The sequence below is a fragment of the Saccostrea cucullata genome, unplaced genomic scaffold (genome assembly GCF_032062105.1).
Source record: "Saccostrea cucullata isolate Sc308-1 unplaced genomic scaffold, CSIRO_AGI_Scuc_v1 ctg2404, whole genome shotgun sequence".
In the NCBI taxonomy this organism is placed as follows: domain Eukaryota; kingdom Metazoa; phylum Mollusca; class Bivalvia; order Ostreida; family Ostreidae; genus Saccostrea; species Saccostrea cuccullata.
Window position 1 is genome coordinate 50131 of NW_026918661.1, and position 12855 is coordinate 62985.

Sequence of the window (12855 nt, forward strand, 5' to 3'; positions counted from 1 at the left end):
GCTAGGTAGCTTTGAATGGACAAATGAACAATAATAAAACCGATCAAAATTCTTGTTCAGGAAATGGGATACTGTAAATAACATATTTTAATGGGTCAAATTTTTATGGTTTGAGAAAAAATCTCTTGGTTCATTGGGATTTCATTTCGTGGATGGAGAACCTTTTGGTTGTCATTTATATTTACACATTTTGAATTTCGCGGTGGACATAAATTTGTGGGTCTTATCATACCACGAAAACAACGAAAATTACCCCCACCCGAAAAACTTGTGAATTCACAGTTTTTAAATTAAAAGAAAGCAAATTCAAAGAAATATGCCCCCCTTTCGGTGTCTTTGTGGTTGAGATGTCAAATATCATCGTCCTATCATATGTCATTCAGAAATTATCACAAAAGTTGAATTTTTAATAAAATAATAAGGCCAATCGTGAAGGCCAAGGTCAAATAGTCAGAAATCATAGCATGCTTGGAAATATCTTGTCATAGGTAATGCATATACAAAATATGAAAGCCTTATCTCTTCTCAATAAAAGTAAAAAGGAACAAACGCATACAGATGACCCCGTATGGCAACAAAGCGAAGATTTAACTTTTCTTAAATGCAAATGAAATATATTGGTACCCAAATTTTTAAAGTTTTCAAATTACAAGGTCAAGATAAAAGGGTTAAAGATTTTTTTTCCCAACAAAAACAGGTTTGCTTTATTGCTGACTCACTTTCATCAACATTGGACCGGAAAATAGTGATGAAACAATATTTTTTTTCATTTCAGGCATCCTTCCCTTTAAAGAGTATTTTGAAATATATAAGGAAGAAAATAATTTTGAAACATTATGACTGATCAATGCGTATGAATAATTTTTTTCTTTTAAAGACTATTACAAAAATTAAGTGTAAATGGCTCGATTATCTTTTCTCTTGGTAATTTTGATTAACAGAGCATTGTCCTGCGATAGGTATGTATAGTTATCTATATGTTAAACAAAAACGTTGTTCCAAATATATTTCATGAAATTTATTACATGGTTATAATTTTAAAAAGTTTACCAAAATTTCATTTTTTTTTGTTTTCAGTGGCATTTCAATAAACTGCATATATTTTTTTTTTACAGACGATATGATAAGGAATGTTGTCCTTATGCACACCAGTGGGATTCAAACACTAATTCTTGTACAGGTAAAGAAAAGCCTAAAATATTCATGCTGAAGAACATCCTTACATGAAACGTCAAGAACTTTGAATAGACAGACTTTTTCTAAATTACAAAGCATACATATATGGAAAAATGTATTAACTATTAAATTTCGCACTGGCACTACATATATTTTGATGCATGTTAGTTTTCTTATTTATATCCCCCGCTTGAAAAGCGGGATGGTATAAAGTAATCGGTATGTCCGTCCGTCCGTAGGTCCGTCTGTACACGTACGAACTGTACATAACAACTGCCCATCTCTCCAATTAAAACAAATGATTTTTTTCATGATATTAAAAGGTTTTACTGTACTTATGAAAATGGATAAATGACCCCTTGATCTTTCCCCATGTTTGAGTTATGTAAAATTCGACATATACATTGTATGATTGATAAAGTTCATTCTTTAATATATGTGCTATCTTCTTTGAAATGGACAGCAAATGTTTGCTTTTGCTGTATTTTTCTGTAAACATACATCCCCACCTTATGAACTTGTGAATTTACAATTTGCCAAACTCTCACCAGAGGACGCGTTTCGCAAGCTTCACTTACATGTGTTGGAGCGGAGGGTAGAACGACCACTGGTGAGAGATTGGAGAGTATGCCCAAATAACTTGCCCTAAAAACAATTCATACTTTCCATACTTTCGAATAACAATATAAGAATCATAGGCAAACCTCGCTTTTAAATCTAGAATTTGTATTTTTGTATTCTTTGACGTAACCAGGATCCCAATTTCTCTTTGATAAATATATCCATATACATACAAAATAAATTCTATGGTACAAACATTGAATAAATAGGAAGAATTTAATATATAAATAGTAACAGGATAAGCTTGTTAAATGACTTCAACTACTGTGTTTTAAAAACTTGTTCTTACCATGTTTACCGGCATTAATTTTGTGCATCAAGGTTTGCAAAATAATTAGACAACAGTCCAAATAAGCTTGCTACATTATAGCCAAGGGGTACACACGAGCGTTGAAACTACCATTAATAATTTCTACATGTAAGACCTTTCTGCAGAGTTTGAAAAATACATTGTTTTGTCAAATAGTTATATATTAACCATTCAGTTATTCAAAACGAGACAAAACATACCGAATGAAGATTTTTTGTGGTTTTAAATTGATCTAGTGAATTGATAGCCTAGCATAGCTTCAGATAACACGAGAACCTCTGCTTCGCAAGTACAGGGTCTGATCCAGTAGTTTTTGAAAAAGTGAAGGGGGGGGGTCTAGGTCAAACCGCAAACACTTTTTTTTCAAAATCAAATTTAAAAAAAAAGAAAGGCCCATGGGCCACATCTCTCACTAAAGTATAATTTGAAAAATCTCTTCTTTACCAGACCCCCCATGTGTTTTTTATTGTGACCCTACCCCACCTTTAGATTTTGACAATTTAGAATCTTCACTATCCCAGGATGCTTCCACATAAGTTTCAGCTTTTCTGGCCCACTGGTTCTTGAGAAGAAGATTTTAAAAGATTTTTCGTGTATATTTCAATGAAAAAATCGAATTCCCTAAATTGCAACCGCACCCTGCCCTTTGGGGTCATGGTTTGTAGTTGTGGTTGCATTTATTTTAATAGGTTAAAATTCTTATTAACATGTTTTGATTGTTTACCTCGTTTATCTAGTTGCGTTTCGGCAACTCGTAATAAATAAATAAAAGATTCAAGGACAATTTAACGAGTATGCATCACTTAATATAGGGTTAAAACCCTAGGAGTTGAAAAAAATTATCTTAGGAATATTCAATTTGAAGAGCTTTCGAGAAAAATCGTGTAAGCTTTTTTACTCCCTTCTTATATTATTGTGATTTAAATTCAAGCAGATGGTGTACGAAACAATTCATATTTGTAAAAAAAAAATAAAGGTATTAGAGACTGAGGTTTAAAATCAACGTCTTCTCAATTTTCATTTTTTTGGTCATTAAAATGGAGCCCCCCCCCCCCCCCAGCGACACTTACAGGTTTCTTATCACGCATGTAAATTTCTTAAAAATTCAACAATTTTATATTCCTGAAACATATAATTATCGTTAATATAAAATAATATATAAAACTGTTGCATTTAGGCCATAAACGTCCGTAAGTTAGGGTCCTCGGATTAAAGTTCTCCGCTAATTAGATAGGTGTTACGTGGTACTATTAAAACGTCAAAGGTGTCATTGGGCAATTAGAACTCGTAAAGCGTATCGGAAGAAAACATCTACCTAATAGTAACAGATTTTTAACTTTACATAAAAAGAATAAACGACCAGGTAGAAAGAATTTTGATATTAACAATATTACTTTGATTATGGACGCGCAATCTTATATCTACCATGTACCATAGAAAAATAACCAAAAAACGTACCGTGAAAGGAAGAGATGGCATTGGAGACGAAGCCCTTCACAACTTCATTATATTGATAAATAATACATTATGATATTTTGTGTATTTTCTATCTGTTACAGCGGTGAATTTCGTATACTAGTCGTAGAAAGGACACTTCAATCTTCGATGGCGCCGTGCACAATTACGAACTTCATAACACTCAGTGCATAATGTGTGTGCGACTTTAAAAATGCCATCTTCGCTAGCCAAGAGGGACAATCCGCTCCTCTGAAAAGAGCGGATTGTCACCCTTGGCTAGCGAAGATGTAAAAATGCATGTAGATAATTCTATTTGGAAAAGTACAATTTTCATTTAATATATATCTTACAATACAGAAAATTATACAGAAAAAAGATATTGTATTTAAACGATTGCTTTGAATGTAGACAAATCCTCGCACCGTCCAAGTCCCTGGTATGTTTGAAAGAACGTCCTAAAACCTTTCTTGTGCTCATTTTTCATCAAAATGCCACAAATTATATTAGACTTTCAATAAACCAATTATCATTCATTTAATTTCTAGCAGGGTTTATAGACGAAGCAATTGAGCAGTTTTGTAAAAACAACACAATAAGTACTTCGCTTGACGAGGGCCCCGTGGGGATCCAGGTTACATTTGTAGAATAGGTCCTCAGTACCCCCTTGCTTGTCGTAAAAGGCGACTAAATGGGGCGGTCCTTGGGATGAGACCGTATAAACCGAGACCCCGTGTCACAGCAGGTGTGGCACGATAAAGATCCCTCCCTGCTCAAAGGCCGTAAGTGCCGAGCATAGGCCTAAATTTGCAGCCCTTCACCGGAAATGGTGACGTCTCCATATCAGTGAAATATTCTGGAGAGGCACGTTAAACAGTATACAATCAATCAATCAATCAATCGCTTGACGAGGATTGACATCTATGATGTCAGAGAAATGGCGCCCAACATCGACGATAAAAATATGCATATTGAGAAATTCAAAATTTGAACCGCTGAAAGAACAAAAATATTAATTTTCTAGCCAACAAATTTTGATAGATGATTTTAATAGCATATAAACTTTGTTATATCAAAAATTATATTGCATGATAAAAATTACCTGATAAAAATGATTTGTAATATCTTTTACAATGATAAACCTTTGTTTACCTTGTAGAACTATTTTTATCAATGTTTAAAGCGGATCTTACCATTGTCCAATTCTTGAATAAATAGCAACATTTGTTAGAAAAATACGTACATGTATGCATTTTGTTTTTATCTATGTAGGTCAGGTCAATCTAGGATCCAATATTAAAATTAAATTGACTGCAAAAGAAAAATATTCAAAAGCAAAAGAACATTAAAAAGCAATGTTTTTATGAAAAATGACAAACTACCAGGAAGCTTTAAAACTAAGAAAAATGACTCGGCTATTTTTAACTTGTTGTTATGTTGCTATCTAGGAAATAGACATAAAAATTGAAAATGCACGCAACACAGATGGGGCTACAATTGGCAGGTACGGCCTCTTTCGTACGGAAAAAATTAAAATGACGTTAACCAAAAATATCAGGTCTTTAAATAGCCTGAAATTGAAATTTATATCCACAAATTTTCCTGATAATGAGACAAAACAATTCAGGCTGTTCGAAGCTTGTTTTTGCTTATTATTAACCTCTTGTATAAATTATTAAAAACACAAGTGGAAATTATTTACTACTCTTAACTAAATCACAACTTACTATTAGATGAAACAAACATTCTGAGAGTATTGTATAAAGAATACAATGTGTCCCCTTCCGGTTTTCCTTTTCTCTATAGGTTGTCATTTTAAAAATATACTGTATATGAAAAATTACCCCCAAAATGTGGACATTTTGATAATTTTCCTTTCTTTATTAATGAAAGTTCTTGGAATATGAATTCAATCTGTCTAACAAAGAAAAACGCCCACGAATGGCACTAAACATTCACATGCGATTTAGTCAAACAGCTCATTTTACATGGTTAAACAAGATGTATTTGTGAAACACTATGCACCCGGCGGCAACTAAGTTCTAAAATCAATTTTTGCAAATGGGTCTCATTCAAAAAATCAAAAGTCAAACTTGATCTATGATTTGTGACTAAGTTAGGATAGACTAACTGTGTCTAGGGACAAACCCTCAACACATGTGCAGTTACATTGTTGAATAAACCCAAACTGGCTATACTCACAGTGTTGCAAAAAATTGCTTTAAAGTCATTTTAACGGTAGAACATTATCTAGTTTGCCACTTTAAAGCTACCGTGCAAGTTTCAGATAGATTACTTTTACAATGACAATCTGGTTTGGAACAATAATTTAGTGCAGCACGAATCCGATCTTAAACCATATTATCAAATATTGAAAATGTCATTATTCCGTCAAATATAAATGAAGTGTAAGGAAATACAAACTTGATCTGGAACTTATCAAGATGCACTCACATACCAAAAATCAACTCAATGTGTGCAGGCTTTTTGAAAAAAGGTCGAAAAAGCAAGCGAGGCGAGGACTGACAGACAGAAAGAGGTACAGTCAGACGGACGGACAAACTCAGAGGAAACCTACAGTCCCCTCTGGTTTCACCAATAGGGGACTAAAAACTACAAGTGATTCCCTTTTTTGTTTTCATTTCATTTTTTATTGTTTGTTTATTTTGCTTTTTTTGTTCTATAATAAGCTTATCTTTCGTAAAATTTCACCAACTTTTCATCAGCTTGCAGATCTGGATACTTCGGTCTGCACTGTGATATAAAATGTCCATATCCATCTTATGGCTACCTCTGTCAAAGTAAATGCAACTGCAACAAAGAGAAATGCAGACCAGCATATGGATGCCTGAATTTAAAAAGTAAATTACTAACTGTTTGAACATCACTCTAAGTAAATTGAAGCAGTTGTTTTTACAAAGGCAATGTTAACTTCAATTATTAGCAGTGTTTTGTATGTTTACCAACTTATTAGCATTTCCTAACAATGTGAAAATTATACATAAACGACGTGATCTTTTTTAATGAAATGCTACGAAATGTAAAAATACAGGTGTTTTTTTGACAAAGCATTTAATTAGCCTGAGACAAATATTAATAAGTATGTCGAATTTGATGTTAAACTAACTAAGCCTTGAACTAAGTAATCTTACCCGTAGCCGATTGAGAGACAAAAATTGAAATGATTGTAGAAGCAATAATGATGCTAATAATGCATCTGGAATCTGAATCTTATTATTTGATATTTTTCTTGTAGGTCGACTCGTGTGACCTATTGCTATCCGTTTTTGTGTATCGTCCTAAGGTGTGCGGCGTGTGTTAACATTAAAATCTTAAACATTTTCAGCTTCTTCTCTGCACCACTCAACTAACATCAACCAATTTTGGCATCAAGAATCTATAGTTGAAGGGAAACAATCGTGAATTTCATGGTCCCTGTCCCCTCTCTCCCCCCGCCCTTGGGCCTTGCTGAGGGGTGTGCTCAAAACCACGTACGGTAAATAAATGCAATCTTTTAAAATTTTCTCCTTTACTTCTTGACATCAAGCAGTCAAACTGTTGGCAAGATTATGATAAGCATTTAGTCCTATGCAAATATTGTTAACTCAGGAAGAATCGAGACCTTTCAGTCGAAACTTTAGATGTCTTTCAGCACCATTTCAGTGACATTTCAGTCACTGAATGGCAGGTACGTTTCAGTGGCCATTCAATCACCTTTCAGTAATCATTCCGTCAACCTTTCAGTTACTCTTCAGTTATCTTTCAGCAACCATTCAGCCATCATTCAGTGACCATTCAGCCAAAATTCAGTGACCATTCAGCCAACATTCAGTGACCTTTCAGCCAACTTTCAGTGACATTTCAACCAACATTCAGTGACCTTTCAGCCAACTTTCAGTGACCTTTCAGCCAACATTCAGTGACCTTTCAGCCAACATTCTATGACCTTTCAGCCAACCTTCAGTGTCCATTCACCCAATCCTCAGTGACCTTTCCGTGTCCTTTCAGCCAACGTTTTTCCCCTTTGCCATTCACCTTTGATAATTGATTCCTTGTAAGTAATGCATTTTAAAAGTTGTTAATATGATAAGAGGATTATGCAAGAATATTAATTTTACGAGGTTTATCCCAGAAAAAGGCGTACATTTTCAATTTTTTTTGTTTCATATGACTATACAGTTCAGAATTGACAAACCATGATCAACATTTTTTGAATTATGCCTAAAACTTTCAATGAAATATCTCTATGAATAAAATTTCCTTCTTAGGTAAAGGAATCTAACAATCAGCTGTCGGTGCAACACTGACGATGTTAAAACGTATTTCATAGTGTTTGTGAATTTGTTCTGGAAACTGTGCCTCTAAAAATTCATATAAGCATACATTCGGCTCTGTATTTTATTTTGTTTTAGTTATACAAAGATATACATTTTATATACTATTGTTACCAAAAGATTTTCAGAATCCCGATCATAAACTTAACTGATCTAATTGTTGAACAGCGGTATTCACGTAGTTTTAGGCCTATGACGTCGACGTCCCGCTCTTGTCCTTTCATTTATTTAATTAAGTGATCTATTCTCTTTATCGGATAACCAGCCACGTAAACCCAAACTCCATCTACCAGAGTTAAACCTGTTTCTTATACTTATGCTTGTGCCTTTTCATCGTTAACATACCTTTTCCCTGTGGAGAGGATATTTATCCCCCTGAACATAGTGTTGCCTGATAATTTGGTGTTCCACATTACCGCCTAACGCAACGATTTTTGACAATATCTAACATAATGTGCTTGGCACATATCGTCATGTATTTGTCATTAAAGATGTCGAATAAATGAAATTATGAACGCTAGTTCACCACATTATAGAGTTTTTATGAAGGTAAACATTTTGACATTATATTGCTTTATATAGCCTTATAACAAAGACAACTTCATTGACAATGCTATTTGAAAAAGTCAAAAAAATTTTCGTGCGCCGACCACCAATATTTAACACCCTATAAATGCTTTTTTATATGCATATGACATCATAGGCCTATGATATTTTGTCAAATTATCAAAAAGATGATTTTTTCACAAGTATGCTAAAAATTAATATATTTGAATAGTATTTGTAATATTCAAAAAAAAAGTTTGCGTTTTTCTGGGACAACCCTCGTGTAACACAATTAAAAAGGCCTTCATTGATTGAGATTTTTTCCCTCATATGGAGTACTTTCATTGTATTAAGGATTGATAGATTTGTAAATAATAAATGAATAAAATTGAGACAAAAATAACTTTTTAATTGCTCTTTAAATTCCATGATAAGTCAATATTAGAGGTTATAATTAGGAGTTATATAATAGATATTTCATCTTTAAAAGCTTCATGATAATAGTGATAACTAGGGGACATATAAATACTATATCAATCATTTTATTGTTCCTAATATTTCTATTTTTCTTGCTCTCGGGCAACAAAACTTCATGTATCAGTTTATGGATCCTCAAAACTGTTGTACTCAGGTGACCGTTAAGGTCCTTGGTCTCTCCTTTGATGGGAGTAGTGTGAATATTAATTTAATTTAAAAGTTACAATCAATGGAAAATGTGGCTCTGATGGCTGACAAAGCTGACTTAACATTAAATGGCAATATTCAGTGTTTATATTTAAACTTGATACATTACAAAATATCGAAGCGGTAAATTGAATCTTGCTCATAAATAACATTCAAATCACACCTGTATTTCACGGATAGAAAACACTTTCTCTTTCAATAAAGATCCTGCGTTAGAAGGATATAAAGCTGGCTATCCTGGACCAAGAGGAAAACATGAGTGTAGATATCCAAATTATGGTGCCAACTGCCAAAATATATGCAATTGCAACCCAGATATGTGTAATCCTGTGTTTGGATGTCAAGGTTTATATTGAGAGAGAGAGTATTAAATAATGGAATTTTGCTACTAAAATATCCGTGTTCTTTACTTTGTTGTTCATTTATCATTTTTGTGCTTTATTATATTCAGGAAAAATTCACCTTAATTGTGTATTATATAAATATAGTAGGATATCATCCATTTTACATTCAAGGGTTATAAAATTTCAAAGTTATATAGCCAACACAAACGATTTAAAACTTTTTTCTGTGCATCATATGAATACAATAATACAGTTATAAAAAAAAAATTAAGAAAAATTGCTTATACCTTTTTTATGAAAATTTTCTTCAACACTAAATATATATTAAAGTTTGTTCAAGTGATTTTTTGCACATATATGGTTACACCATTTACTTCCTTTGCAAGATTGCAGAGCTGGTTATCTTGGACCAAACTGTCAACATGAATGCAGATACCCAAACTATGGTTATGACTGTCAAAAGAAATGTGCCTGCAAGAAAGAGATTTGCAATTTTGTGATTGGATGCACACAAATAATAAGTAAAATATTGGGTTTTTTCCTCATAGTTCTTGCTTTTCTTTTCCTACATGTATATGATAAAAGATTCAAATTTCACATCTTTCTTGATTAAAATGCGCAATCTGACTGCCGACTATATTTTTACGAAAGGGAACAAGGGTTACATAAGATGCACGAAATGCTTTATACACCTCTCTCACACGTTTTGTACACGATTCTCGCACACTTTGATATCGGTTTTGGTTATCTGCTTGGAATATCTAATTATTAAATTTTTATGAAAAAAAGTGTGTCGGATTCATGGAAGTTTGAGATATGTCTGGATTTGTTGTCTTTTTTGCACAAGTGTAGGAAGTGATGATTCAAACTTATATGAAATCTGTCGGGAATGTTTTATGTATTTTTTATATAACAGATTTAACGGCAAGCATGGCGCATTCACAGATTCCAGAAACAGCTACGAGCAGTTCTTCTTCTAAGCTCAAAACATCAAGTTTGCAGTCCTCAGAAAAAATATCAGGTATTGTATTGTTTAATTTATATAATAATTCTATTATTTCTATTAAGGACAGATGATACAAACAAATGTTTTCTTTGAAAAGGATTTAATATCATGTCACAAGTTCAGAAAAGTGGATGGTTCTTAGAATTTTTTCTCCTAAGAACTGGAAAATAAAAAAAGACTTGGAAAATATTAAAATTATTGCAATAAAAAAACCAATATAGACAAATAACATTCAGTAAAGGTTTACAGGTGAAAACAAGTTTCAGAATATGTTACCATGATGCTAAAAGTGTAATATGAACTTAAGAGAAATATACCAAGCCAGATGAACTTTATTAGAAAAAGCTTAATGGTAGAAATCAGCCTATGTGATATTGCTAATTTTTTGTCATTTTGTTCTTCCTCACAAAATTCACATGGTTTGGTATATTTTTTAAAAGTTTATATTACACTTTTAGCACAAAGGTAATATACTCTGAATTTTATTTCACCTGTAAACCTTTACTGGGTGTGTTTTGTTTATATTTCTTTTTTTTTATTCAAATAACTCTAGTATTTTCCAAGTCTATTTCATTTTCCAGTTCTTAGGAGAAAAAATTCTAAGAACCATCCACTTTTCTATACTTGTGACATGACATTAAATCTTTTCAAAGAAAAAATTATTTGTATCATCTGTCCTTAATTTTGGAAATATTTGTAAGGTCTGATACTTTTTTAATAATAAAGCAAGTGACCCGAAGTTGTACTTTATTGTAAATTAGTTTTATTTGAAAAACAGAGCGCGTTAGACTTATCTTTCTCTTTATCCGGTAAATCACTATTTATTCGCGATAATTTTATTTTCACGTTAGTACGCGAGACAGTAAGCACGCAAAAATTTCATTTTCGCGTATAATAGAATACCTTATGATTATATAGAGAAATATTAACAATTTGTGAAAATTATGTCTCGCTTATAAAGAGACAATGACTATCTCGCAAAAATAAGGTGTCGCGAAAATTTAGTAATCTACAGTAATTATGCTCTTTGCACAGTATATATTTTCGTTATATAAAATGATTCAGTTCGTGTGGAAACATTTCTAAAGACAAAAGGATCGACTCTTGACTTAGAGCAGACGCTCTAACCACTGCGCCACGCGGGTTGTTTTTTGTACTGAGGTAAAAACTATGACTCTTGTTTGATGTTTTGAGCAAAGTCGAGAATATCAGTCTCAAATCAGCTACTTCCAAAATTCTTTGTAGATTAATTTAAGGCTTGACCATGATTGTTCTGGTGACCAGAACTTCACATATAAATTTCTAATGTTTACAGTATACATGATGAAATAATAAATTATTGTATATGACAGCAAATTCCGCTATTACATGTACTGCTTTCACGAGACATGAATTATACTTGGGTTATGTCTCGTGAAAGCAACCTTTATATGAAATATACATGTATCTGTCTCTCATGAGTTATGAAGTCTCAATAGCCAGAACAAACATTTCATCTAATCATTGGATAAAAATGCATATACATTTTACTGTATTAAAACAGAGCTTGATACATAGCAAATAACCATTGGTTAAACCATACTTGATAATTAATAAGGGTGTTCAAATGTCTTTTTGAAAAATCAAGAAAATTCATGAATATTCTTCTTAATTTAAAGTAAATAATACTTTAGCATATTTTTGCCTTTGTTTTGAGAGTTAGAACATCCGTTATATATTTTGCAGATGATCAAGATGTAAAAATAATGAGCTTGATAAGTCACAGATTTCTATCGAAACCCGAATCAGCTGGATAAGGATAAAAAATAAGATAATAAATATATACGTATAGTTAGAACTTTGCAATGTACCTAAAATAATTTACAAATGCATTGAAAACAATTCCCGCCTTTTTTTTATATGTTTCTTTAACGGAAAAAAATATCAAAAACATTTTCAGACTCCCTCATACACCTAGCTATAAGAGTATAATTTTATCCCTCCAATTGCATTGAAAATAGAAAATCATTTATCGCAGAAAAAAGAATATACAAGCCCAGTCCTTTAGAAATATAGCAGCTGTATGTGTGTGGAAAGGGTTCATCAGAATGAAAGCTTGGGTACATGTATAAGAGTACTCTTCAAATTTGTATCAGGTATCCCTTTCACAGCTTGATAATACACAAAACATCAAAATAATAACATTTATAATTTTTCAATGGCTAGAAATTTAGGCTGTAGAGCGGCTTAAGTTTTCGTCGGAAATGCAGGAATAACAAGCATATGCGGATCAAACAGCAACCTTTGCGGATCAGGGAGGCGAAATTAAAACGATTAATTTTTCTTGATCCCTCCTTGCAATCTCAAATGGAAGATGAAGTTTTAGAACCCCAGATGTTT

General features: G+C 32.6%; 1 long non-coding RNA gene across 1 annotated transcript; it reads left to right on the top strand.

Moving 5' to 3' along the window:
* The first annotated feature begins 1113 nt into the window (after positions 1–1113).
* Positions 1114–9441, top strand: LOC134269360 (uncharacterized). Its single transcript, XR_009992562.1, has 3 exons — positions 1114–1180; positions 6289–6423; positions 9331–9441. It is a non-coding gene; the product is annotated as an uncharacterized LOC134269360 (long non-coding RNA).
* Positions 9442–12855: the final 3414 nt, after the last annotated feature.